This window comes from Ursus americanus, chromosome X (assembly GCF_024610735.1).
Source record: "Ursus americanus isolate L20-20 chromosome X, mUrsAme1.1.p, whole genome shotgun sequence".
NCBI classification, from domain to species: Eukaryota; Metazoa; Chordata; class Mammalia; order Carnivora; family Ursidae; genus Ursus; species Ursus americanus.
The window spans coordinates 109,397,242-109,423,822 of NC_142164.1; the positions used below are offsets into that span (position 1 = coordinate 109,397,242).

Genomic DNA, 26,581 nt, shown 5'->3' on the forward strand with positions numbered 1-26,581 from the left:
TTAAAAAATATTTTGGAAAAGGGTCTTTTAGGAGTTGTTTTTTATCTCACAAATCTAAAAAGCTTAGAGCTGGTTGTTTTCAAATTCAGCTTGACTTTTTAATATGTTCAAAATTCTGAACATGAGTTCTGCTAGGTGGCCAAGCCACACACTCCTCCCTAAACATATTGAGGCATGAAGAACAATGAGGGGTTTTAAAGGCAGCCAGTTAGCAAGCCTTGTGGCGAGTCTGCCCTGCCTCTCACTCCCCCTCACCCAGCACTGTCCTATTAATAGCACTCAGGGGGCCAGTGGAGTGGGCCCAGCTGAGCATTCACAGGGGCACTGAGCTGGCTTGGGCTGTCACTCCTAAGGGGAGCTTGGGATCATTGGTGAGTTCCTTCCTGGGCCCCAGAGCCCCTGCGGCACCTCCAGGCTTGATTGAAGGAGAGGGCAAAAGAGTCTCCCAGGACAGGGAGAGTCCCCCTCCAGGAGGGGGAGGATTCCTCCAGGGGGTAATTAAGTTCAAGAACAGGCTAGGGACCTTGGTGTCTGCCCCGACGTGGTCAGCATACACTGAAGTCAAGATTTCAAAATGATTCAAAGCACACTTCAACTATGCAAAAAGGAAAACTCTCTTTGGAATCTCCTGGACTCCTGGTCATGTGCTAATAAAGCCATTTGGTTCAAAATTAAAAGCTTTGATTTTGGCTTTTGATCCCCCTCGTTCTCAGTCCACTGTGAAGTATGAATAAAGGCACCTTTAGAAAGGCGATTGTTCTACATCCGGGACACCACCTAAATAAAAACCGTGTGTTAGCTGCGCAAGGACAGCTTTAAGACGGCCTCCTGGCCTCACTGTGCCTCTTCACATTTTAAGCCCCTCCTATGTGGCCTACCCTCCACACACACACACACATTCTTCAGCTTGGCTCCAAATGTTAGAACCGAAATACTGAAATCAATAAAAGTGTAGCAACCACATGTAATCATGATGAGATATATGAATATTCTTAATGCTGATGAGTTTTCCACACATCCAGGAGCTGTGCCTTCCTTACTCAAATCCCCAATCACACCATTTTACTCTGGCTTTTCCCACAAAAACCCGATGAAATCAAGGTGGGTGTCTGAAGCCAGATGCTCTAACTACTTATGTGTGTATTCATCTCTCCTGGTCACATACCCCCCCCCCACCCCATGGGCGCCTTTACTACCATGAGCTTGTAGCCAAAATGGAAAGGAAAGGCAGCATTTAAAAATAACCCCATAGGCTAATCCCCAGCAGTCAAACTCATGCAGCTCAAAGGCCAGCACAATTTCCCCATAGACGCTAATGTTCGGTCAGTATAAACCTAATGCCATTGTAAAATGAATGAAATACCCCATCTATGTCACCACGCCCCACGGTCACGCTCCTGCCAGCTGCAGCCCAGTGGGAACCAGTGCAAACACTCAAGTTCCTCTAGAGCCTCCCAAGCAACAAAACAGATTCCTGAAAGATTCTTCACCAAAAATGTCTGCTCTGTTTCACATATCCCAGAATTGATGCTGCACCATCATAATTTATACTTGAAAAATATTTCTTTTGTCTAAGAAATTCCAGGAGATATATGGGCTTGTTAGCGTAATCATGTAATTATAGTGACTGGAGTCTCCCTTCCTCCACCCAGTTGTACCTATTCCTCACCTAATCACTCTAATTCACTCCTAAAAGCCCTGTCACTAAGTAAAAAGCTGTTAAATAAAGAGCATTTTCATTAATTTTATTGGGGAAAATTATGAGCATTCTGTCCCAACCCAAGTTACCCAAACCACTTTACAGATAGAAAAATATATCAAGTTTACATAAGTAAAAAGGAACAACTTGGGAATAAATGAATATGGTATGTCCATAAAATGTAATGTGAAGATATCTTGTAATGGAGGTACATTGTCTTTGCCAAAGGAGGAAGAGCAGATTCGACGGTGCTTAGTGATGGCTGGAGGAGGAGGGAGAGGTTGCCATTCTTGGGAAACTCTTGGAGAGTCATATGGTTCACATTCAAGCAGAAAACTTTCTGGAGCTCATGGTTATCCTATACTTGAACTGTACCCACGAATAAAGTTACAGCATAGAGAAACAACTTTAGGGCAAGATAAAAGCTAAAGATGAGAGAGCCATGGAACATAGGAGAAGAAGGCATGTGCACAGTCAACAGAAGGACTGCGGGAGATGTTACTGGCCCCTCTCTCTCCCACGCCAGAAGGCCACACTTCGTGCTCCCCAGGAGGTTCTCCCAAGTTTGATGTTAGCAGCTGAGCTCTGACATTCACCAACTCCCTCTCTCCTTCAGCTTTGCTGCTTCGCGGGAGGAAGCCAGCAGACCCTCGGCGTGCGCCATCTTGTTGCAGGAAGCTTGCATTCTCCCAGAGCTAAAGTTCACAGCATAAACATTGTGTCCAAAGCGTCCACTGCTTCGTTTTTGAAACTCAAAAGTCCAAGCTCTTCTGGTTCAAGAACCTTAAGTTCAGCTTTGTATAGCTATGTTCTCAGGAAAGAACAGGGGGAAGAATTCATTACTACATCAAAATATGAAGCCACCATACACACAAGCACAGGTGCATACATATTGACAACTATAATGTGTACAGTTTTCCAGGGGGGGAAAGACTATATACCACTCCCGAAGGTTCTCCTTTGTTTCAGTTTGCGCTTTTCTTCCTCAAAAATCCTCATGTAGCCTATCAAGTATGAAGGACAAGGGTTTCTCTCTGCATTTACTGGGGACTGCAGTAAAACATGGGAATGCAGGGAAACATGGGCAGAAAAAAAAATAATGCTATTAAGTGGTTTTTCCAAAAGGCCAAAGACGGTGAATCCAAAGACTGTTCTAGCCAGCTTCTTTATCTTCCCTGCAAAGAACTGTTGATTGCTCACATTGTTTCCAATGGCAGAGATTTTGACTTCTTCCTTATCTTCAGAACTCCTAGCCTCACATTTTACAACTGAATATAATTTTAAACATGCCAAATCTGCATCTAGTCAGAACTGCAAATACATCAAAATAACGGACAGAGTTAAAGCAGATGGTGACAGCAAACAGGAAAGGTTCATTCACTGATTCGTTCTTCTGGTTATGCAACAAACATTTACTGGAAGCTTTATTTACTGAGTGCAGACATCTATTGGGTGCTCAGGCCTCTGTTGGCTGCCAGGGATAGAAAACGAAAGAAGACGTAAACACCGCTCTCAAAGGGTGGAGTCTAGTACGGTAAATAGACATGTAAACAGATCAAGGTAGAACATCACCAGAATTAAGCGCAACTCAGAGTCCCAGAGCCATTAACACCGTCTGCGTCTGCGGGGAATACAGGGATTCTGAATGCAACGCGGGGTTCCGTGCTGGTTCTTCCAGCTTAGAAACAGGAAAACTAAAGCTGGGCCCAAGCATCAGCACGTGGTTGAAAGCAAAACAGTGGCGAAAATTAAGAGACCCTCCAGCCAGCTGCAAGAGAAGACGTGCTGTTGACTAGAATCATGAAATGGCACTTCCAACGAGTCTTTTAAAAAATCCTGGAAACCAGTTGGTAGGAGAAAGAATGTGGAAATTATATTGTTGACTTTTTAAAGCCGATTTGTAATTTTCACTCTTTGGCAGGGCTCTGTTTATAAGGAGGAAGTCGATTTTTCATATATTTGCTATAAGGGAAGTCTTCAGTTGGGTAAAATGAAGCACCGTCTCTAGAGCGCAGGGCGCTAATAAAGCTGAACGGCCGTCCCCCAAGGGTTCATAGGCTCCCCCCACACCTCCCCTTTTCTTGAACTGTGTAGAATTTGCTTTCCAAGCACCCTTCTGTGACGAAAACACCCGGCGCTGGCCTTGACCCAGAGGAAGTGCTTTCGACTGCGGTGGTCCTGAAATAAATCAGCTCTTTTTTGAGAGGAACTTGAGCGAGTGCAATCTACAACTCGCATTATCAGTCTGGGACGGAGTCCTTGTGAACAGCAGAGGCAGCAAACTGCAAACTTTATCAAGATTGTAGTGCTCATTAAGGAAGTGAAATTGAGCCAGATTTGAAGGAAAGCGCTGTAGTAATTACAGAGTTATGAAGATTTAAAAGCTATGCGCCTGGGCACGCAGAGCGCAACGTGTTTCCTTTGGGTTCAGAGACACCGCAATTACAGGGCTTAAGGGGAGCAAAGCACCGAATTAGAACTCCCCATTAGTTTGATGAATCACTGATGTAAGTGCCGGCACCGGAAGTGGCTGGGGCTCAGCCTGATTTCTGTCCCTTCTCCAGTTCCCGGTCCGCTGTTCTCCCTTGAGTTCCTTTACAAGATGACGGGGTCGGGGAAGAACACCAGCCTTGGAGTAATGATAAGAAATTGGGCACAAGAAAGTTAAAACTTTCTGAAGCTTAATGATTTCCCTACGTTGGTGTTGGCTTTGCCAAGAGTTGTATAATAGCATGTTCTTTCTTCTTCCTGGGCAGTTAAACGGTAATCGTACAACAATGACATGTTAGTAAATCTAATAAGAAAACCAGAGAATAAAGTATTTTATGTGGGTGTAGAACAAGTTAACATCCCCACAGGAAACTCACTGAGATAATAATATATGATATTCCATAAGACACGCTAGAAGAAACAGACAGACAAACAAACAAACAAACAAACAAAAAACCCAGTATCTAGCCAATTAGCAACAGTGGGCAAAAGTCTGCTTCTTTGGAAGGAACGGTTCAACCCTTCTGATCAACCTAACAAATCTACTTGCAGAAACGGTGTCTTGCCCTGGAAAATGATGCTGCTAGTGTGAGGTAAGTATTTTGGGGTCAGGATACTTGACTCCGTGCCTCCACGTCAATACAATCAGAAACTACAGCCAATTTTTTTTTTTTTATGAATGGGGAACACAAAGGCACAAAGAGGTCAACACACTAATTCCAACACAATATGACCATTCAGAGAAAGAACTCTATAAAAGAAACTCTAGAACTCATGGCACAAAGACACTTCACTGGACGGGCCAGCCTTTAAATTGTGTGCCGAGATGATGTTTGGTGGAAAAGGTGATTTTGTCAGCGGGAGGTTTTTAAATAAAAAATGTCACCAAAATTTACTTACGTGGCCCTTTTCATATTTGCACATGAACTACAGGGCTCCTGGGACCAAACGTGAGACAACCGACCAGCCATGCCTCTTAAATTATTTTTCCGGAGGTGTTTTCTTTCTCCACCTCAATTGTAAAGATCCAGGAATAACAGCCCAGTGCACAAAGTAGACATTTTTATTTCTCATCCTGTCTCAACGGTCTCATAATGGTTCAATAAGAGTCTGGAAATAATGAAAGCTTCTCCATGGAGAAACACAAGACTCACCATAAGGAACGATAGCACCTAGGAGTCTCCTGTAGTAAGAGCAACACTAGCCGAAACATTCCAGGAGTCCGAGTTTCCTATTGAAGAGAAAAGAAGTTAAAACGTGACCATCCTATACGCTTACTAGCATACAGATGGAATATCAGGTCACTAAGACGAAAATAAACAGTTGGATTTATTTTGAAACATGTTTAAAGTATTTCCTACTGACTCTGGGGAGAACTTCACCCCTGGTTGCTAGGAAAGTCATAATAAAAGGCTGGGGAAAGTGAAAAAGAGAGGAAAAAAGAAAAGGGTTTGAGTTTTAAAAATTATTTTCCATTTTTATTTTACGTTGCCTTTATTTGCCCTTGGGAAAGGGTATTTGTTTTGAACCACCCGTAGGACTTATGTAGTTCTGCTACAGTGGCAGAAACCGTCCTTTGCTTACCCACTATCCATTTTTTTTCTTTTCTAACAGAATTTCAATTTCGTTCCCGGTGGCACTGACACCAGCCAATCTGCTCACCATCCTAGGTTCCCTCACCTTTAGGGTTGGCCAGATGATGATGCAGTTCTGGATAAAAACACCTATGCGGACAGCTGCTAGAGATTTCTAGGAACGTTTTCTCCCCCCAAGGTGCTGCCCTTCTTGATTCTTCCTCTCTCTCTCCTTGGCCCTGGTGAAAGGACTTGGGGCTGAGATGGAAGGGCTGTCCTGTGACTGTCACATACGTGAGGATGAAAGCCTCATGCATAGAGGTAAGGCTCCTGGGGAATAAAAGATAGAACAGAGTGCTCACTAGACCTAGACTCCCACCCCTTCCAAATTTCTTGTATGTGAGAAAAATAACCCCCTATTTGGGTCAGCTAGTCTATACATGCACTCAAATGCGCTTCTGACTAACAGGAGTGCCAATTCCTTACAAAGCAGGGCTCCAAAATTCACACTACCAGGGTTCTAGATCTTCCTCGTTCATGCATTCCATAGATGTTATTCAACAGAAAACCTACAACTGTCTGCAACTATTCTAGGAACCAAGGAGCCACCGGTGAATTAAACAGAAAAAAGAAAAGACTTGCCCTCGTGGTGCTTACTTTCCAGTTAAACAATATTAAATAATCATTGTTCCATAACAAACAGTTTGTGTATTCAAAAGATGGTTCTATACTTTGAAAACTATAGAATACTGATGAAAGAAATTGAAGAGGACACAAAGAAATGGAAAAGCATTCCATGCTCATGGATTGGAAGAAGAAACATCATTAAAATACATATACTACCCGGGTGTCCTGGCTGGCTCAGTCGGTTGAGCATCCAACTCTTGATTTCAGCTCAGGTCATGATCTTAGGGTCGTGGGGTCAAGCCCCATGTCAGGCTCCATGCTCAGTGTGCAGTCTGCTTGTCCCTCTCTCTCTGCTCCTGCCCTCATTTCAAACAAATAAAATCTTTAAAACATTTTTTAAATTTAAGATGTCTATACTACCCAAAGTAATCCACACATTTAATGCAACCCCTATCAAAATAACACCAACATTCTTCCCAGAGCTAGAACAAACAATCCTAAACTTTGTATGGAACCACAAAAGATCCTGAATAGCTAAAGCAATCCCGAAAAATAAATACAAAACTGGAGGCATCATGATTCTGGATTTCAAGCTCTATTACAAAGCTGTAGTCATCAAGACAGTATGGTACTGGCACAAAAACAGACACATAGATCAATGGAACAGAATAAAGAACCCAGAAATGGACCACAACTATGGGGTCAACTAATCTTCAACAAAGCAGGAAAGACTATCTGATGGAAAAAGTCTCTTCAACAAATGGTGTGAAAACTGGACAGCAATATGCAGAATGAAACTAGACCACTTACACCATATACAAAAATAAATTCAAAATGGATGAAAGACCTAAATGTGAGACAGGAGTCCATCAAAATCCTAGAGGAGAGCACAGGCAGCAACTTCTTTGGCCTCGGCCCTAGCAAGGTCTTATTAGACGTGCCTCCGGAGGCAAGGGAAACTAAGGCAAAAATTAACTATTGGGACTTCATCAAGATAAAAAGTTTCTGCACAGTGAAGGAAACAATCAACAAAACTGAAAGGCAACTTACGGAATGGGAGAAGATATTTGCAAATGACATATCAGATAAAAGGTTAGTATCCAGAATCTATAAAGAACTTTTCAAATTCACCACCCAAGAAACAAATAACCCATTTAAGAAAGGGGCAGAAGACATGAATAGACACTTTTCCAAAGATGTCCAGATGGCTAACAGACACATGAAAAAATGCTCAACATCACTGATCATCAGGGAAATACAAATCAAGACTACAATGAAATACCACCTCATACCTGTCAGGATGGCGAAAATTAACAACAAAAGAAACAACAGGTGTTGGTGAGGATGTGGAGAAAGGGGGACCCTGTTACATTGGTGGTGGGAATGCAAACTGGTGCGGTCACTCTGGAGAATAGCATGGGGGTTCCTCAGAAAGTTGAAAACAGAACTACCCTATGACCGAGCAATTGCACTACTAGGTATTTACCCAAAAGATATAAAAATACAGGTGCAAAAGGGCACATGCACCCCAGTGTTTATTGCAGCATTATCAACAATAGCCAAACTATGGAGAGAGCCCACATATCCCTCAACTGATGAATGGATAAAGAAGAGGTGGTACATCTATACAGTGGAATATTACTCAGCCATCAAAAAGAATGAAATCCCGCCATTTGCAAGGATGTGGATGCAGCTAGAGTGTATTATGCTAAGTGAAATAAGTCAGTCAGAGAAAGACAAATACCATATGATCTCACTCATATGTGGAATTTAAGAAAGAAAACAGGTGAACATATGGCAAGGGTGGGGGGAAGGGAGAGAGGGATATAAACCATAAGAGACTCTTAACGATAGAGAACAAACTGAGGCTTGATGGAGGGAGGAGGATGGGGGGATGGGATAGATGGGTGAAGGGCATTAAGGAGGGCATTTTTGTGATGAGCACTGGGTGTTGTGTGTAAGTGATGAATCCTTGAATTCTACCCCAGAAACTGTGCTGTATGTTCACTAAATAAAATGTAAATTTAAAAAAGATGGCTCTAGTGGGTCTATATACTTAAAATAATACAAAGAAATGATATCTGTAGTAGATGATGGTGATTCCCTTCTAGCTTCCTTCCCTTGGCTGGCTCACTCAGCCCCGCACTTCTGCGAACGCTCGCTGCAGATGCTCACTGCTCATAGCTACAGACTGCTCTGCAGGCTTTCCCAGATTTCAGTGGAGCCCCCCAAGAGCTCAAGTCCCCCCAGAAGGGCAGCCCATGGTCAGTGACTCAGTGGAACAGTGCAGAATGCACTCTGTGCTGATATTCACACTCTAGAACTCTCCATGGGATCAGGCTGAGGCCGCCTTCTCCTGAATCCACATGTTTGCTTAGCTCCTTCCCCTGCCCACCCTGCTTCCCCCACACTTCACAGGTCCCTCCTGAGAGCTCTCCCTCACTAAGGCACTGCAGCAAACATGCCTCACTGCAGCTTCTGCTAACGGGAACCTGACCTGTCTGCCTCCATTTTTTTAATTAATAAAGAATATAAATTTTTCATTTCCCCCTTTTGAACTAACCATCTAAAAACTTCCTTGTTTGAATTAAAGCTCATAGAAATAGAGGGGCTTGCTCATAACTCACAGAGTTGATCATCATTCCACTCAGTACAGCTAGCCAGCACATTAGTACTCACTGCTCTAATGTCCTAATTGTGTTAACCAATAATAGTAAAGCATTTCTCTTGCAACCTCAATCGACCATCGGATAAAAAAAGATGCATAAGAATTCTTAATATTGAAATAGAAGTTCATGAGACACATAAAAGGAAAATAAAATGATCATTTCCTTTAGATCAGTATTCAACTGATCCAGATCTTACACACACATCAGGATATTAGTGGTACCTGAAAAACTAATGCAAAAGTGAAAGTATTATGATGATTATATACATTTTGCATTTGCATTTTGGGTTAATATAGACTATCCACACTGTGAATTGTTATGCTCACAAATAACAGCACCAGAACTTTCCTGTCATACTGTGCCTTAGTCCACTCGGGTTGCCATAACAACATACCATAGACAGGGCGACTTAAACAACAGACACTGATCTCTCACCGTTCTGGAGGCGGGAAGCCTGAGTTCAGGGCACCAGCAGAGTTTGGCTCTGGTGAGGGCCCTCTGGCTTGTAGGCTGCCTTCTGCATGGTGTGGAGAGAGGAAGGGCTCTTCCTCTGCTTGGAAAGGCACCAGTCCCATCATGGGGCCCCACCCTCATGGCGTCACCTAGTCCTGATCACCTCCCGAAGGCCCCACCTGCAAATACCACCACACGTTATTTTTTAAAACCCCAAGATGGGTCACATATAAAAAAGCACAAAATGAAAGAATTGTTAACATCATCTCATGAAAATAGCTTTTGTCTCTTTTGATCCCTGAACATAAATTTAAATGACCACTGAACTTGAATATACGTTCAGTCTGTGACCACATACAATATGTGAATTTAAAATCAATCTGTTGACATATTCTAATGTTTCTTACATAAGCAATTTAAGGCCAATAAAATGCATCCCTTGTTAAATAGACAAATACCAAAATTTGTCTTTACAGATTGTGAATAGTAGTATACTATTATAGTATATATATATACCATATATATAAATTTAAAATGGATATATATATGCTATATATATACTATATATATACTATACTATATGTATATATATGCTATATATACTATATACAATATATATACTATATGTGTATATATACTATATATGTATATATACTATATATGTATATATATGCTATATATACTATATATATACTATACATATATACTATACTATATATGTAGTCTACTAAGAAAATTAATTTCTTTGTATAACTTTAATTACTTGTTAGTCCAAAATTAAATAGTATTTGCTTAAAAGTGGGTTCTTTTTTTATCATTCTAAATACAAAAATGATCAAATGATTTTTTAATATGTTAAGGGATTGAAAAGATGGCATGTCACTTTCAAATGGGTTGATAGTGTCCATAAAATAGAAATGTTGAGATAGTTGATCTCTGGGGTCACATATGATGTGAATGACTATGCTTCTCATGTCACTGGCTGGACTGGGAACTCTAGCATCCCAGGGAACTTCACCTATCTTGCGCTATATTGGTAGGTAGTTGTGTAATAGTCCTTACCTATTTAAAAACAAGACACTGTCCGCCTCTGCTTCACTCCTTCATTGTCCAGCTCCAGGGTGACCCCCTCACTGGTATCCCACAGTCCACGGAGCCCTCCTGGGCCCTAGAACCTGTCTTGTGGTACTTTAGTGTGTCTAAACAAGAAGTATTGGGCTCAACCAAGGAAGAAAGTATGCTAGGATGTGAAATGAACCAGATAATATAAGCCTCTGGACTATAGAAACCCTGAACTGAGTTGATAGATCCTCCAGTCCTAGAGATCTTTTAGAATGTTTCCAAACTCAACATCTTGGTGTGAAATATTCGAATACCTAGAAGGAAGGGACTGAACTAAATGACCCTTTCAATTCCAAGCCTCCATGTTTCCAAACAGTGGTGTTCAATATTCATCCAAGCTGAGCTCGTGCATGCTGCTTTATTGTTTTCAATTTTAAAACACATGAAATACCCATCATAGACTCTGTCTACACTACAAGTACAAAGCAGTGTGTACAACAGAAATAACCAAAGAGAACTGTGTGATCTGGAAGGTAAGAGAAGATACCCAAATGGAGTTTCCGTTTGGACCAACAAATTTAAAACAGCTTTACAACGACTGTTTTTTTTCCCCACCAGAAACAGAGGACCCCCATCTCATTAAATCCCTGAAATCTGTATGACCTTTCTTCCTCCTTAGTCTTGTTCTCCCATATATGCCAAATGGAGTGGCTAAAACCTAGAACTAATTGACAGGTCTGCCCATGCATGCACCTTCATGGCTCTGCAAAACCCCCTAGAGCAATTCATTGTAAATAGAAGTATAGACCATGTAAAGATAATATTTTAATTAAACATTATATTGAGTTATAATACCTAACTACTTTATAAGAGCTCTTTATATATCAATGTCGGCATCTATTTATTATGTATATTACAAATAGAGAAAAGCAAATCCTGTTCTGTGCTACTGAATTGTGGTCTGCTTTGCTGTTTCCTCATGTTGTAAGAACTCCTGTCATGAATTTAAGAAGTTGTCACTGTAAGGAGTTTGACTTGGATGAAGTTGGCCCTCTGTGGTTAGGGTAGCCCCAAAGTGGAGAGCCTGGGGCCCAGAGTTGAGATCCCTGAGCATGGCGCTCTCTCCCAGGGATCTCCATGACTTCCAGCATTCCCTAGGCATTTTCTCACTTCTCTTTTAAGTCGTAATTCCCAGCTTCGCATGTGGCAGTTCTGAAAACAAGCCTCCACGAAAGGGCTTAGCAATTCTGGGCTGAAATAGGCCACCGAGCACTGCTATAGCTAGCACGATGTTTTTCTGGGGGGGGGGGAATGACTCCTACGGCCTTTTCTCCATCACTGTCTAAAATGGTTTCCTGGCAAACACAGCTGGAGGTTGGTCCGTTTTAAATGGCACCAACAAAGAATCCTCCCCAAGTCCCTGGAGTGACTCTTCTGTGGTCTAAGAGGATTCTTAGGGAACAGCTTCCCGGTAACCAGTCTCACATACATTGGCATTACTTACTTTCTTCCAGTGCCTCCGGCCACCTCACAAAACCATTTCTCTGCCTTCAGGGTTCACTTCTGGAGATGAACACATGCCGGTTCTCCCCACAGGACAGTCTCAACCCAACACAATGATGTGCCCCCTCCCCCACAAGCTGCCACTGTTTCTGCATATGTGAATGGAACGTTCAATTCACTCAGTAAAGCTTCTGATTTTTCTCAAAGCTTTTCTATTAGATGCAGTATGAGAAGTATGAGATTATCTGGGTCCTACCTCATGATTTAATATGGTTCTCAACCTTGGCTGCACGCTGGAATCATCTGGAAAGTTTTTTAAAATATCGATACTCTGGGGGCTACTGGGTGGCTCAGTTGGTTAAGCCTCCGACTCTTGATTTTTGCTCCAGGCATGATCTCAGGGTTGTGGGTTCCAGCCCTATGTAGGGCTCCATGCTGGGGTGTTGAGTCTGCTTGGGATTCTCTCTCTCCCTCTCCCTCTGCTGCTCCCCCACTTCTCTCTCTCTCTTTCTCTCTACCCCCCCACTCAAAAATATTGATACTCTGGTCCCCACCAGCAACCCCGGCAAAAATTTCTGGTTTAATTGGTTTAGGGTGCAGCCTGGGCATCAGGATTTTTTAAACTTCTCTGGGGTTTCTAACACACAGCGAAGTTTAAGAATCAACTGGAATTAGAAGACTTGATTTAAATGCAGCCACTAATTAGCTATGCGGCCTTGAGCAAAAGAAATATTCATTTATCCACCAGGTATTCCCTGACAGCTTGCTGTATGCAAGACTGCACTAGGAGCCTAATCTCTCTAGCCTCTAAAATAAGTAAATTGGACTCAACAATTTGCTCATTCATTCAGCAAATCAGTATTGAGTTCCTGCGACCTGCCAGGCCCTGTGCTAGGCACAAGATGTGCAGCAGTAAATCAGATGGAGAAACCCCTGCCCTCATGGAGCTGACAATTCAGATGCAGGAGGCACAACCACATACAAGTAGTGAAAAGAAGAGCAGGGGTGCCTGGCTGGCTCAGTGGGTAAAGCTAATGACTCTTGATCTTGAGGTCATGAGTTCGAGCCCCATGTTGGGTGTAGAGCCTACTTAAAGAACAAAATTAAAATATTTTTTAAAAAAGTGAAGAGCAATGTCACATAAAGGATGGGACGGGATGATGAGGGGACTGGCAGCCAATGTGGAGGAAGCAGTGGGCATGGAGGAGAAGAGGGGATGGAGAGAGGTCCATGGATTCCAGAAAAAAGTCAAGGTGATCACATCTCAAAGACTTGGTTGTGGATGTGATATAGGGAGAGAAAGAGAGAGAGAGAGAGAGAGAGAGAGAGAGAGAGAGAAGGATGAAGGCCAATTCCTAGCTCGCAGGATTGATGAGTCATTCATTGGGGCAAAAGATGTGTGAAAAGAACCTCAGCACCACCCCCCCCAGAGGGTTGTGTGGGTCTAGAGAGAAGGTACAGGAACCTGGGGCAATGGAACCAAGCCCCTCCCCAGATAGAGACCAAGGCACAGGAGGAACCTTAGCGAAGAAATGCAATGGCTCTCACAGGTGGTTACTTCAATGCCTGAACTGGGTCTTTGTCTAGCTAAAGGCGAAGCTGCTAAAGAGTCTGTTTCCAGAGGCCCAAAGCTGAACGACTTAAAAGGGAAAAATGGATGGAAGAACCAATTGAGATTGTAAACAATGTGAAGTACCACATGCCCTGTGAAAGAGGGGTCTTACACACCATGGAGGCACTTAGGGAAACAGTTCTCTTCCCCCTTCTGGATGTAGACTGTGTTGGCTCTGAGAATTCATATCTGTCCTTGGGAGATCCCTGTAAGTGTGTGTGTGTGTGTGTGTAGGGGGGCACACGTGTGTGCAGGAGAGAAAGAGAGAGACTGAGAGACTGAGAGATCCGCAGCTACCTTTGGACAATCTGACGTCAGCAGGCAGGTCTGGAGAGACAGTGGGCAGACCAGCACCCCTGGGAGGCTGCAGAGGTACGTGTTGACTAATGCACACTGGGGGAAAGGTCCTGCTGAAGGAAAGGGTGTATCCTGGGGTGAGAACAGCTCTAGTGGGTGAACATTTCAAAAGGGAGATGCAGAGGTGGAAGAAGGAGGAGATTCCAGGAGAGGAGAAGACTTGAGGGCAGGGGACAAGGACAGGAACTGGAGTGTGCCTCTAAGAGCCCCCTGTGAACACCTAAACTCCTCAGGGTCCTGAGGTTTCACAGCCTTTTCTTCACATGTGGTTTTTCTCCCTTTGATGCTCCTCAAACTTCAGCACATAACTGTCTGGTTGTGTTAGGGAGGAAAGTGAGAGAGGGGACTCCCAATTACCCTGGAAAGCTCTCTGAGAGCTTTCCAGAGGGAACAGCAACTTACAGAAGGGAAGGTCCCCCCCACGGAGTTCCCGACCTCCACCCACGTGGAAGTTTGTAGCGCCCCCTGGTGGAGTCGGGAGTAACACATGACTCGGAGAAGCAGAGTGACGCAGGTGGACAAGTTGCGACTGGACTGGGGGCCTGATCTGTCCCTTTCCCAAATACCGTGGGGAAGCAACCCTTAAGAGTGAGATGGAAACTTCCATTTGATTTACAGAAGCAAAACACCAGGCGCAGTGCCTGGTTCAGAGTTGGCACTCAGTAATTGGCAGCCATTACCATGATTATGATGATTATGATTATTGAGATTCAGTTGCTATAGATATCCTGTGGCCTCAAACGATCTGAGAATGGTTCACAGAGTAAGAAGCCCCGTAGGCTCAGAGCAAGTCGACTGTAATGTGGAGGGGTTTGAGGGCATAGTCGCTAATCCAGCTCCAAATCAATCCTTAGCCTTATTCCTAGCAAGTATGTGTTGGCCAACTGCCGCTCGTGTGCGTCACACTTAGCCCAGGAGACTGAGGATTTCTCAGGGCTGTGTTTCTTGCTTCAAAAAGGTTCATCCCTTTCACCGTAACCCCTTTGCTGCTGTTTCCCAAAGGGTCACCAGTTGCTTGAAAGGTCCATGATGAGTCATGCTGGAGACCTGAGGAGGCCAAAAGACACTGCAGGAGGAGAGAGAAAAATCAGAGCTGAGAAGAGAGAAAGATAGGGCCAGTCAGGGCCCCAACAGGAAACAGATGGCACATTCAAATGAGGATGACTTCAAGAGGGCTCTTTTACAAAGGGACCCGTTACACAATGGCAGCGTGCGGGGACATGCAGGAACTCGGGGCCAGGAGAGGTAGAGCTGCTACCACCCCCAGGCCTGCCTTCGGGGATGAGGGGAGAGAGAGGTTATCAGAAAAAGAGAGCCATATAGGCTTCCTTGAAAGAAGCGATGACCTTAGGTCAAGGGACGGAGTCATCCCAAAGAGGGAACTGAGCAGAGTAAACACCTGGAACTCACGTCCTCCAATCCTCTGACCTACTTCCAGAACTCTGCACAGTTTGGACCCAACTGGAAACCCGTCGATAAGGGAACCTTGTTGACATAATCCACATAGATCAAGCACCCAGGCCACAGAGCAGGCTGCAGGACAGGGCAGAAGGGCAAATAGAAGATACCTGGAACAGTAGAGGAGGACATCTACAGATCGGTATTGGTGTTTTTGCATTTGCGTGTTTGTTTCTTTTCCAGAATACAAGACCACAGGCCCATCCGCAGCGGGATAGGCTGAGCATCATTATCTCAGAAATAATGGATGGGTTTATATTTACCAACCAAACTTTCTCTTTGCTCTTGGAGCGAAAGACAAGGCTCTGTTTGGAAACAGTCGTGCCCAGGAGTAGGAGTAGAAAGAGAAAATCCCAGCAAAGGGATTGCTTTCCCTGCGGCTACTGACGGGACCACAGGGCACTACAGAAGGCATCGTGAGGGGACAGGAATAGGTGCCAGAGGTAGGAGTGGAGGAGAGGAGAAGGGCTCAGAAAGGAAACCAAACATTTGGCAGAGAATAGCACGCAGTAGCAAGTGACTATCCGAAGTATAGTCAGGGTCCTTAATAAAAAGCTCTGGCCCAGAAAGCTGGAGCAAGGTTGAGCGCGGGTCATGGCGCGCAGGTGAGACATCCCATTTCTCATAGACCTACATTCTATTTCCTTCTCATTTCACCCAACGTCCTCCTGGAAGTCCTACAGATCTTCCCCTATGACCATGCGCGCGTGTGTTTTCGCTTGTCACGAAATGATGAGCATTCAATGAAATGCTTCTATTTTGGGGGCATTACCATCTCTAAAACAAGACGCAGAAAAGCAGAGAGAGGCAGTTAGGGGCTGCATTTAATCTTCTCTAATATCGCAGTGGGAAGGAAACTGGGGAATGAAAACATAGTCATTTAGAAAATGGTTGATGAGTCACTGATTGGCATCGGGTGGAGAAAAGGAGAAGTCATTACACATTCAGAGTATGCCTGGTCTTTAAAAATAGGCTCCTCACTCTGCTGGAGGGGGCATCGCGGTTTAGAGCCAGAGAGGGTGGCCGAGGGCAAGGGCTGGGACAGAAACTGCCCTGGCAGGCAGGGCGCTCCTCCTTCACCAGATGCCCCTCAGCCCTTGAAAAGCCTCCAGCTTCCAGACGCAGAAAGACAGCGTCACGCCTCCTTGTTCCTCCTCTACCTCTTTCTTGAGGCCTTAATAATACTTTTGGGGAAACTTCAGCTTCAGGGGAAGCAGGCCAAGTAGAAGAGACAGCACTTTGTGCGACCATAATTCTGCCGTCACCCGCAGAGCTCCCTTTCCAGGCCCGGGACGACCGAGCTCTCTCTTGGTCTCCCTGCTTTTGACCTCCTTGTTGTTTATTCGTTGTTCTACATTTTAGTTGGTGGGAGTGGAGGGATTAGAATCTGTCAGATTAGAACATGGTGTAATGTTTGCTGGAGGAGGGAAATTAAAGTCTCCGGTAAGCAGAGGTTTGGAGATTGCCTGGGAATTTTCTTGCTGCCCGTGTTATAGAAAAACAAAAGAAAACAAAATAGAAATGCCGCCCGCTAAGGGCTTTACCTTTGCCGGATAGTTCTTGGGCCTTGACGTGCAGATCTGGGCCACGGGTGAGGCACTGAGCCAAAAAGAACTTGATTGCTTTAGAGAGAGGAGGGCAGAGAAAAGGATAGATCTGGGAGGTAAAGGATGGCAAAGGCCAGGTCAGGCTGAGTTGGAGAAAAAGCCTGGGGACTTTTCAAGAGCCAGCAGGAAGAAGAGGGGCAACTGCTGGTTTGTGATGAATTGGGGTTTGGGGGAAAGGATGTGTGGGAGAGGAACTCGGTTGTGTGTTATGAATGGGATGGCTTCTTTATATGTTGTCAATTCCACAGGAAAAATCTGAACAGTTTTTCAATTATTTTGAATTGTTGGAGTGGTGTTTCTTCTGAATGCAGCACTGAGCTGAGGCGACCACAGGGTGGCCTGGATTTATGCAGGTTACGAACGTGAAGTACATCCCACCCGTATGTGTGCGTGTGCGCACCCCTCACATACAACTTTTACAACAAACCCACAACTTTCTTACATTACATTTTGCCTTGTCACTTGCTTAGTGAGTTGTCCTTGCCCATGCTGGGATCAATTTACCCACCCTACGTAGAGACAAAAGAGAGAAGTCTGATGCTGGGTCTACGTTCAGAAAAGTAGGCAGATCTGCAAGACCCAGATGTATCTCAGCTAGGAATTCTATCCTGAACATGCAATTTGGGATATCCGGAAACTTCCCACTTTCGGTCTCTAGCTTCTTCAAGAAAATGTTAAGGTGCTAGAGGTAAAAGAGAGACTCAGTGGCCTGTGGACTGTTGAGGAATGTTCCCATTTTTCTGAGAGCCTGCAACTATAGTTATTTCTCATACAACGCTGTTTTAAACATCACTGTATGCACAATGTACACTTTCACTCTTACACATTTATTCTTTATCAGCATTAATAATTTGCATTTTCAGTTTTGTTTTGGTCCCCCAACATCCTGAAAATGATTTTTAGGCACATACTCACCTTTAGTCCAACCAAGATGCAAGTCCTCTAGGAAAAAAAAAAGTAAAGCAATATACTTAAAGACTTATGCATCGTAATCCGGCAGGTTTTATTCTGGGATTGTAAAATCTCAACAGATGTCTCAGAGGCATTTGATAAGGCATAAGGCCCATTCCTGATAAGAATTCTTGGTTAACTAAGAATATAAGGACACTTCCTTAACAAGACAAAGAGTATCTCCCATTAGCCAACAGTCAACTTCAGGTTTCATGTTACCAAACCACAAAAGAGCTTGTAGCATTTCCATTAAAGTAAAAAAGAAACAGAGAATTCCTGATCTCACCACTGTGGTTCCATTCTTCGTTGCTGTTGTTGTCGTCCCACTCTTGTTCAACACTGCCCTGTAGGTTCTAGTCAGTATGATGAGATGTTAAATAGCAATAAGCAGAAAAACTTACCAGTGCTCCCAGATGATTTACTTGTTTGCCTGGAGGAACCAAAAGAATCTAATGAAAAACCAATGGGCCAAATAATCCAATTCATTAAGGTGGGCCAGTTAGAAAACAAACACACAAAACTCACTTATATCATCTTTTCTAGAAATTAGCAATCCAGTTAGAAAATACAGTGGGGAAAGATCGTATTTTTTAATAGTAGTATGTTTTTTAAAAGTTAGCTGCAATATGGACGAAGCACTCCGCTGCATGTTCATCCGTGACTCCCAGCAACAGTGACAATCACTATGTTCCAAGCGCTATGCTGAGACCCAACTTCCCCAAGTGTATATTCTAAAGGAAAAAAAATCAGCCCTTCCAACTCATGATTTCACGATATCCCCGCTTAGGAGGAGACCTTAAAGTAAATGTGTTTCAGCTCCTGAATGTGGGGGCAGGGGGTAGTTAATGTGGGGGGGATAGACATAGGCTACGGGAGGCTGTGCGCTGGGCTGGTTCCCTTTGCCCATCCCCACCCAGCCACTCTCTGCTCCCCCTCCCCAGGGAGGCTGGTCTTCAGGGGTCACAGGGTGGGCTCCCTTGCTTCTGGCTGAGCACAGCCAATGGGGAGCCCCAGCAGAAGATGGGGGGCGGGAGGAGAGTGAGGCAGGGGTGCTTGCTCAGCTTTCTGCACAGTTGCTGGGCCAAGGTGTTGCTGCCTTCTCTAAACAGCTCCCCACTTGGGCCCACACTCTCTTCTCTTGCCCCCTTCCGGCCTGGCATGATAACAGCTCCCCACGAGATCGCTGGCCTTGGGTCCTGCACCACCCCTCAGCTGGTTTCCTTGAGCCTTCCTCACACTTTTGTAACAGACCCTTTACTGAACTTTCCTCGCAGTGACCCTGACTGCTGAGTTGATAGGGGAATGGCTCAAGTTCGGAAAGCCGGCCTTTGCTATTAGGTCTTCGGGACAACCTTTTCAAATGAGTATCAGTAGCCCCACTTGACACGGGAGAAAAGTGCAGCTGAGGGGTGCACATACCTCAGCCAGTGTCACCCACTGTCCAACAGCGGGGTGGACCCGTGGGCGGCCCGCTGCTCGAACACTTGGCCAGGCAGCCTCTCCCGTAAACCCGAAGCTGCGTCCCCCTTGCTGCTGACCCACCACCTCCGTGTAGTTCCCTCAAGTAAAATACAATCATAACTCTGGCCCCCTGTGATCTAACCCCTCAGGTTTCTTTTCTTCAGGCCAAATGCTCCAGAAGGCCCTGCTCTGAGGGAGTGCTTGCTTAGGCATCCTTGCATGTCAAATCTCTTCACCCACCTACGGCTACGGCTACGTAGTGGTTTGGGGACTCAGGGAAGAAACGGAGCCCTCTATTAATCTTTAGGCTGCCACAGAATCGGCCCTGCTGTGTCCCAGTTGAGGTGATTAAAATAAAGCATAATAAGCCCACACCCACCGAAGATCGGCAGAGTCCTGAGGTGATTTCAGCGCTTCCGAACCACAGGAGGCCTCGTAAGATCTTAGCCAACTAATGATGACTCATGTTGTTCTCTGGCCTTCTGTGGATTTTAAAGGTTTCATAAATGACACAATACTTTATAAAATTGTTTTTCTGGGGGAGGACAAGGACTACATTTTACTCTTTAGGTTGATGGAGGAGATAAAAAATTTTAAATAATTTGATGAAGCTCATTTAACTTTTTACTGAGGAAAATCTGAGTGATCGTAATGATTTATTTAATGTTTCCTTTTTGCTTTCTTTCTGAGAGGACAACTATTCTTATACACTCCAATATTTAATTGTTTTTTAAATAAAAATTATCTTTTCAGTATTTAATAACAGTGACATAAATTCAAACCCTCGGGTGGTCCTTGGAAGGAAGTCTAGCCTTGTGAGTAAGAGCTTGAACGGTGGCATTGGCAACCCTGAGACTCACTTCCCAGCTGTGTTATCTTAGGCAAGTTTCCTAACCTCTCTGTGTCACAGGTTCCTTGAGTATAAAATGAGATGAATGATGGGTGCTCACTTCGCAGGGTTCATGGGAGAAGTAAATGAGCTGATTCATGTAAAACTTTAAACATGGTGCTGAACACAGAGTAAACACTCACTAATTGCCAATTACTATTATTACTCTGTTGAAGCTTCTATGACAGGCACTGAGGAGGGTCAAAGAGGAAAGAATCTCTGCACGCGAATGTATTATAATTTTATAGAGAAAAATGAGCACCCACAACTATAATACACGGCGGAACTAGCGGATGGGGTCATAGAAGCGCAGAGTGTGACCGCAGTACGGAGGGTGGAGAAACTAGTGCCATTCGGACTGACCCTGCAGATGGTGGGGACTGTGATGGCTAGACTAAAAAGGAAGGGCCTGCCAGGCAGAGCAAACACTGGGGACAAAGGCCCACGGAGAGGGGACCGATGTTATGCTCGGGGGACAGTGAACGTTGACGCTCAGCTGGAGCACAACATGCCTTAGGGACGAGGGGAGACCAAGGCCCTGGCGGAGAGGACAGGGACGGGACGGACAGGAGGAGACAGGGCAGAAGACAGGAGGCAGGTGGGTGAGCATGTAGGCAATGAAAGAAACCGAAGCCCAGAACACAAGGAGAACTGGAGCGGAGTCTGAACCCCGGGTGTCCTACCCTGACTTTCTATTCATTGGGCCATGAGAACTCTGGCTTCAGTTTCTTCGTTTTGGAATGGGGGGCACCGGACCAGACCATCGCCGAGATCCGTTCCGTATATAGCACTGTGAGATACATGCCTGATGATCAAGGAATTCACCCTCTAGGCAAACTCACAAGGGTTTGTTCTCACTTTCATATTTTCCCTTCTCTCTTTCTCCGACTCTGGCTCTTCTTTCTCTCTGACTGATCTTCCATATAGCTCGACATATGTCAGGCTGTCAACATACGGCGTATTTTGCAAACAGATAAACAGTGGCACATATGCATCCATATATTCCTGGCATGCGGATGCCCCAGCTTGGCTTTGTCAGCCTCAGCAGAAAGCATTTGGTAAGTCTCTCTCAGAAATTTCAGAACGCACGAGCCACCCGTGTAGCCTCTGACAAGTGGTTAAAATAAGTTGTTCCATGTCTTCTCTGGTGCAAAAGCCAGAACACTGCCTCCCCGCCCTTTCATTTCAAAAGCATTTAATACCAACGGCTCGGTCCTCTCTCTCCACTCTTTGGGATGTTCTGACCAGGGGTCAAACTGCCCATGAAAGGTTCTTTTGTGTTTCCATTTGGCGGTGATTCATTACGGCCTCTGTACCAGAGGAGCAGCCCTACTAGGACCTGGGAAGGCTGCACTCTGAGACTCTTGGGTCTGTTTTGTCCACTTACAAGTAAAAATAACTTCGTGTAGCTGGCTCTGTAAATGTCCACCCCTGTCCTTCAACACTCGCCATCTGTCCCTGCATGCCTGCCTCAGCGCCTGAAACCCGCAGCTCTCTGTCTGTGAGCCTTCTCTGCTCATGCACACAGTAGGCCAAGGCGCTCCTGTACTTGCTGTCCCCAACATCCCTCAGCCAAGGACTGATGGGAAAGGGTGGGTAAATGCCCCAGCACTCTCACCCTCCGTGGATCCCAGAGTTGCCTCTGAGAAACGGGCACGATGGTGTATCCTCCTCGGCTTCCTGGCTTTTCCTGTCTCGCGCCCACCACCAGTGGCCACCCTTGGGTCGGCGTCTTCTTCCGAGGGGATCCAAATTAAGACAATCTGTAATTCCAGCTCGGGAAAAAGGTGATCAAGGATAACACAGGATCTCCTCAACCTCGGACTTTTGACTGGGGCCCGGGAGGCAACCTGCGGTTGAAAAAAGCTGCAGCAGGTACCAGGCTTTTGGAAATACTCTGCCCAAATTCTACCTTGTTACTTGGTCTGGTCAGAAGCTGTCCCGGCAGCTGAGTGGCCTTGTCCTGCTCTGGCCCACGTGAAAACAAGCATTGGCAGAGCAAGTGAGAGAGTTAGATTCTGCCACGTTTTCTACTCCTGTGTGGCTTCCTGCCTCCTCCCCCTTGAGATCAAATTTTGTTCCTTTTCCTTGTAGCGATTAAAATGTACCCAAACAATAAGGTGAAGGAAAATAGCAATCAAGAAAGAAAGTGGACATGACGGGTCGGCTGTTCTAATACTCACTGGAAGTTCGATGTGTACTAAATCTGAGTTAACATTTAACCGCTAAAACTTCAGGAGTCAAAGGTCATTCAACGAAGGTAACTCCAGACAGAAAGTTTAAAAAGTATCTCTATGCTATTGCCTTTTAACAAGCTACAGCAAAAGCTTTCAGGGAAATCCCAGGCAAAATTTGATTTGTTATGAGCTGAATGTGGGGAGGAAGAAATCAAGAGTTTGAGATGCGAGTGAGGCCCATTACATCTCAGCCCTTAATCCAATCAGTAAGCTCTAGGCCAGTGCTGTCCAACAGAACTTCCTGTGATGATGGAATGTTCTAGAACTACACCGTCCGATACAGTAGCCACTAGCCACATATGGCTATTAAGTACTCGAAATGTGGGTATTGCATTCAATTTGTATTATGGTTATTGAAATAATTCATTTATTGCATTATTATATGGGTTGTACAATAGAGTTTTATCTTGTATTATGATTGTAATAATGGCTATTCCAGTCCCAGCTGTTTCCCCCCCCATCCCCTTCTCTTTCCTCTCCTCAGTGAAGCCCTGGCTTGAGCTCATTTTTCTGCCTTTGACCCAAGTGCTTTCTTCAGGATTGGTTTTCTGTTCTTGCCCTCCAGACCTGCTCATTGTCTACCACCTCCCAGACTTTGGGGACTCTCAGTGGGCTTGCCATCATGAGGGAGGTATAACAGAGTTGTCCATCTCCAATGTAAGCTCCTCTTTGAACTCTTTCTACTGACTCAATCTGGGGGGCAGAGACACCAAGGAAAATATGGTGACTTGCCTCAAACCTTATATCGCCTACATAGTATGTCCTTCCCTTCATACGTAGGCTTGCTCTGAATTTGTGGTGAGACCCTGACAAACTGTACCTTGTGGCACAGTGAGGCAGATGCTGGCATAGGTCCGCATGTACCCCCTTAGAGCCCTTCACCACCTTCACAAATACCGGTCAGCACCCTCACCACACCCAGCTGGCACCTCTATCTCTTTGTTGTAGGACAATCCGCAGGCTGCTAGAACCCACTTTGTCCATGCAAGGACAGCCCAAAGTGCCTAGGATCTATGCCACAGTGGGTCTCGATCCATTGATCGTCATGGGGGGTGATGTCTGGAAATACTCCAGCTCCCTTTTCCCCTGGTGAAGACTCACACTACGCCCAGAGCAGGACTTGGGGACGTGGCTTGATACGTTGCCCTCCTTGGCTCTTCCCTTTGCAGTCGCATTTCCTTCCTGGTTTTTATGAACCCTCATCTCAGAGTCTACTACCAGGAATCCAACCTAAAACAAGTACTGCTTTAAATGAAAAAACCAAACCCTAAAATTCAGTGAAGTTTTTTGTTTTTTGTTTGTTTGGGGTTTTGTTTTGTTTTGTTTTGTTTCATTTTTATTTTTATTTTTGTTTTTGTAGTCTCATTTTTAAAAAAAAAGCTTGTTTGGGGGCTGGGTGAGACAGGTGACGGGGATGAAGGAGGGCACTTGTGATGGGCACTGGGTAATGTAGGTCAGTCATGAATCACTACATTGTACGCCTGAAACTAGTATTACACTGTATGTTAACTCACTGCAATTAAAATAAAAACTAAAAAAAAAAAAGCTTGTTTTTAGTGGGGTGAGTAGGTAGAAATGTTTTCCAATTGAATGTTTAAAAAGTATTTTGACCTATCCCTTTTCATGGTCACAACCAACACCAATGAAATTGGAAGGATCATTAGAAACTTTTAGCAACAGATTTATGCCAATAAATTAAGCAATCTGGAAGAGATGGAGGCCTTCCTGGAAACCTATAAACTACCAAGACTGAAACAGGAAGAAATTGATTTTTTAAACAGGCCAATTAATTATGAAGAGATTGAAACAGTGATAAAAAGAACCTTCCAAAAAACAAAACTCCAGGCCCGGACGGTTTTCCTGGGGAATTCTACCAAACATTCAAAGAAGAAATAATACCTATTCTCCTAAAGCTATTTCAAAAAATAGAAACAGAAGGAAAGCTACCAAACTCATTCTATGAGGCCAATATTACCTTGATCCCCAAACCAGGCAAAGACCACATCAAAAAGGAGAATTACAGACTGATTTCCCTAATGACTATGGACGCCAAAATTCTCAACAAGATCCTGGCTAATAGAATCCAACAGTACATTAAAAGGATTATCCATCATGACCAAGTGGGATTCATCCCTGGGATGCAAGGGTGGTTCAACATTTGCAAAACTATCAGTGGCATAAATTTTATCCAGAAGGAAAAAGCCAAAAATCATGTGATTCTCTCAATAGATGTAGAAAAAGCATTTGACAAAATACAGCATCCTTTCCTGATTAAAACCCTTCAGAGTGTAGGGATAGAGGGTACATGCCTCAATCTCATAAAAACCATCTATGAAAAGCCTACAGCAAATATCATTCTCAATGGGCGAAAGCTGGAAGCCTTTCCCTTAAGATCAGGAACACGACAAGGATGCCCACTCTCGCCATTATTATTCAACATAGTACTAGAAGTCCTTGCAACAGCTATCAGACAACAAAAAGGGATAAAAGGTATCCAAATCGGCAAAGAAGTCAAACTGTCTCGCTTCGCAGATGACATGATACTCTACATGGAAAACCCAAAAGAATCCACACCCAAACTATTAGAAGTTATAGAGCAATTCAGTAATGTGGCGGGATACAAAATCAATGCTCAGAAATCAGTTGCATTTCTATACACGAATAATGAGACTGAAGAAAGAGAAATTAGGGAATCCATCCCATTGACAATAGCACCAAAAATCATACGTTACCTTGGAATTAACTTAACCAGAGACGTAAAGGATCTATGTTCTAGAAACTACAAATCACTCTTGAAAGACATTGAGGAAGACACAAAAAGATGGAAAAATATTCCATGCTCACGGATCGGAAGAATTAACATAATTAAAATGCCCATGCTACCCAGAGCAATCTACACTTTCAATGCTATCCCGATCAAAATATTGATGACAGTTTTCAAAGAACTGGAACAAATAGCCCTTAAATTTATATGGAACCAGAAAAGGCCCCGAATCGCCAAGGGACTGTTGAAAAGGAAAAACAAAGCTGGGGGCATCACAATGCCGGATTTCGAGCTGTACTACAAAGCTGTGATCACAAAGACAGCATGGTACTGGCACAAAAACAGACACATTGACCAATGGAACAGAATAGAGAACCCAGAAATGGACCCTCGGCTCTTTGGGCAACTAATCTTTGATAAAGCAGGCAAAAACATCCGGTGAAAAAAAGACAGTCTCTTCAATAAATGGTGCTGGGAAAATTGGACAGCTACATGCAAAAGAATGAAACTTGACCACTCTCTCACACCATACACAAAGATAAACTCTAAATGGATGAAAGACCTCGATGTGAGACAGGAATCCATCAAAATCCTAGAGGAGACCATAGGCAGCAACCTCTACGACATCAGCCACAGCAATCTTTTTCATGACACATTTCCAAAGACAAGAGAAACAAAAGAAAAATGAACTTGTGGGACTTCATCAAGATAAAAAGCTTCTGCACAGCCAAGGAAACAGTCAAAAAAACTAAGAGGCAGCCCACGGAATGGGAGGAGATATTTGCAAATGATACTACAGATAAAAGACTGGTATCCAAGATCTACAAAGAACTTCTCAAACTCAATACAGGAGAAACAAATAAACAAATCATAAAATGGGCAGAAGATATGAACAGACACTTTTCCAATGAAGACATACAAATGGCTAACAGACACATGAAAAAAATGTTCAAAATCATTAGCCATCAGGGAAATTCAAATCAAAACCACACTAAGATACCACCTTACGCCAGTTAGAATGGCAAAACTTGACAACGCAAGAAACAACAATTGCTGGAGAGGATGTGGAGAAAGGGGATCCCTCCTACATTGTTGGTGGGAATGCAAGTTGGTACAGCCACTCTGGAAAACAGTGTGGAGATCCCTTAAAAAGTTAAAAATTGAGGGG

The 26,581-nt window shown here is 44.2% G+C and overlaps 1 long non-coding RNA gene across 5 annotated transcripts; it reads right to left on the reverse strand.

Moving 5' to 3' along the window:
- Positions 1-1,732: 1,732 nt before the first annotated feature.
- LOC123779656 (uncharacterized) lies at positions 1,733-24,688 on the reverse strand. 5 transcript variants are annotated; one of them, XR_006776256.2, is made up of 6 exons: positions 22,031-24,688; positions 19,903-20,005; positions 18,027-18,492; positions 5,870-9,691; positions 5,344-5,420; positions 1,733-4,328 (listed from the first exon to the last, which is right to left on the reverse strand). It is a non-coding gene; the product is annotated as an uncharacterized LOC123779656 (long non-coding RNA). The 5 variants fall into 5 exon arrangements; XR_015723485.1 differs by having other exon boundaries at positions 18,027-18,053; positions 18,464-18,492; positions 19,903-24,688; XR_015723484.1 differs by having other exon boundaries at positions 5,870-6,746; positions 9,495-9,691; positions 19,903-24,688.
- Between the last annotated feature and the right edge of the window lie 1,893 nt (positions 24,689-26,581).